General features: G+C 33.8%; 1 long non-coding RNA gene across 1 annotated transcript; it reads left to right on the top strand.

Annotated features, from left to right (window-relative positions):
• Positions 1-450: 450 nt before the first annotated feature.
• Positions 451-2,688, top strand: LOC121206561 (uncharacterized). Its single transcript, XR_005901621.1, has 3 exons — positions 451-665; positions 1,521-1,721; positions 1,793-2,688. It is a non-coding gene; the product is annotated as an uncharacterized lncRNA (long non-coding RNA).
• The last annotated feature ends 275 nt before the right edge of the window (positions 2,689-2,963 follow it).

Below are 2,963 nucleotides of genomic sequence, written 5' to 3'. Positions count from 1 at the left end.
GAATGGAAAAAGAGTGGCTTGAATGCCCAAATTAGCATTCTTGGACCTTAAAAAGTTTGTCTGATCCAATTGAGAATTGGGTTAATGGAATTTACAGTCTAATGTAAAAGAGGAGTCTCGAAGTGTCTACTTAAAGGGGAAAGAATTACTAGCCCAAGCAAACAAAAATTTTCCAAAAAAATGTCCAAATCAACATCTAAAGCTAATTAAAAATAATTGTAAAATAGCTCCTAATCTTCTCTATAAAGTCATTCCAACCCTTTCACTTTTCAAGCCTTCCATTTTCAAGCACCTAACTATTTTTACCAAATCCATTCAAACACCTCATCCTACAATCAAGGGTAAGCCATGGGAAGAGAAAACCAAGGCTCTCCCATACTATTTTAGCCATCCCATTCTATTATAAATAGTCACCCTCTTTTCCTTTCAAAAGCAAGCAATTCACTCACCTCTCATCCATTTCTATCATTCTCTCTTCTCCCATTTTCTCACTTATTTTTTCCTTTTCCATTTTCGATTGCTTCTCTATTGAAAAAGAGCTTTGCAAGTCCTTGAAGTAGCGACATTCAACATCTTGGAGGCCTCTAGTCGGTAGAACAAAGCAGAAGGAAGAAAGGGGACACATAGTTGTTTTATTATGGAGAAACATCGAATTTGTCTTCTGGGTCCTTTCTCTTTTTTCTTTTTGATTTGTTTTGAGATTATGAACATGTTTGCTAATTATTTTTTATGCTTCCAATTTAATTAAAATGACTTAAATTGTGTTTGTGTTAGATCACATTCTGTTTGCTTAAATTATTGAAATTATGTTTTTATGTTATAGGCCTTGGTTAATTGTTCATTTAGATAAAAGCACGTTTATGTTGTTCTTGCATTGTAATTGTGAGATGACAATTGAATTAATTATTTAATCAAATTGAAATTATAATTAATTGGCACACTATATAAATGGTTCATGTTTAATATTTTTAGGATAAATTAGATTAAATGATTTATAGTATTAATCGATATTATTGCATTGCATAACCAAAAGAAATATGCTAGAAAGGTTTCAGTGCAGAAATATATTGTTACTTCACTATATCTTATGTCTGCTTATGAAAATTATTTAATCAATTTAACATAGAAATATACTAGAAAGGTTTAAAAATGTAATAAGTATGACGGCATTAGTTAACGAAGAACCAAGTTGACATGGAATTATCTGTAACATCATGAACATTGTTTTAATAATTATAAGTCAAAGAACAAGATTAATCTAACACATTTATGTCATATTGATTAAACTATTCACATTCCTTTTACCTTGTGTTTACAACTTTAGTTTAATTTACTATTTAGTTAATTTTAGTTTATATAATTGCTCACTCCTTTTGAATTTAAATCTTCTCACCAATTTGCTTAAGTCAAATTTATTTTACAAAGAATTGCTTTTACAGTCCCTGTAGAGATGTTACTCTATACTTATAACTTTATTACTTGTCACAACTGTGTACATTTGCATATTTTCGATGTTCCAGGAATACATCATGAATACGGTCCAGTTCAGGAGATAATTCTAATTGGTGTGGCATTGGACTGACTTTCTTAAGAATTTTGTAAGGTCCAACGAACCTAGGACTTAACTTGCTCTTTCGTCTAAACCTTAACACTTTTCACCATGGAGACACTTTTAGAAGGATTTGATCTCTGACATTGTATTCAATGTCCTTTCTCTTTAGGTCTGTATACGATTTCTACCTATCCAAAGCCATTTTCATTCTATCTTGGATTAATCTAATTTTCCCTTCAGGCTCCTGTACTACTTCGGGACGCAAAAATTTCTTTTCACCAAGTTCAGTCCAACACTGTGGTATTTGCTACTTACAACCATACAAAGCTTCATAAGGTGACAACTATATATTTGACTGGCAGCTGTTATTGTAAGTAAATTTAGCTAGAGGTAAGTGTTCCTTCTACCTAACACGAAAATCAATAATGCAACCTCTTAACATATCTTTCAATAACTGAATAACCTCTTTGAGTTATCTATCACTCTATGGATGGAAACCAGTACTAAAATCCAAACAATTACCTAGTGCCTCAAGTAGCTTCTTCTAGGACCAAGATGTAAAACGGAGATCTTGATCTGAAATAATTGATACCGGTACCCCATGTAGTCACACAATCTCTGAAATATATAACTTAGCCAACTTTTGTAATGAATATTATGTATGAACAGGTAAAAAATGAGCTGACTTAGTTAATCGATCTACTATCACCCAAATTGAATCTTTCTTAGTGGGTGTTAAGGGTAACCCATTAATGAAGTCTATTTTTACTCACTCCCACTTCCACTGAGTTATCGTAATCAATTGTAACAAGCCAAAAGGGAACTGGTGTTACTCGCTCCCACTTCCACTGAGTTATCATAATTTGTCACTTCTCATTTCAGTCCAGGCCACCAGTATAGTCCCCTTAAATCACAATACATCTTATTTCCTCCAAGACTATAACACCCTAATTCGTATTCGTCGTCGAAATAAGGTTACAGAACATTACTAGACTTATCTCTTAAACAATCATCATTTCATATTCATTTCTCATATCCAAACAAAAGTCATTCAAATTTACATATAGACCCTAACACGAGCATTCAAGGCTAAAAATAAGCATTAAAAGTGATTCGGGACTAAATCGAATACTTATGAAATTTTTACAAAAAACATGATAAATTTTCAAAGTGTAAAGGACACACGCTCGTGTCACAGGCTGTGTGGACACTCGAAATGGGATCACATGGTTGTGTTCTAGCCTATTTTTGACCCCATGTAACTCACTGAATCAGGTCATACGGCCAGACCACACGCCTGTGTGCCAGGCCGTGTACCATTCGAAGTGGCTTCACACACTGGTGTGCCAGGCCGTGTGCTAGGTCGTGTGATAACTTGAGGGTATACTGACTTGTGCCACAAGGTCAAGTC

This window comes from Gossypium hirsutum, chromosome A09 (genome assembly GCF_007990345.1).
Source record: "Gossypium hirsutum isolate 1008001.06 chromosome A09, Gossypium_hirsutum_v2.1, whole genome shotgun sequence".
Lineage (NCBI taxonomy): Eukaryota > Viridiplantae > Streptophyta > Magnoliopsida > Malvales > Malvaceae > Gossypium > Gossypium hirsutum.
The sequence above is the reverse complement of the archived record's forward strand: the minus strand, read 5'-3'. Positions and strand labels throughout refer to the sequence as shown.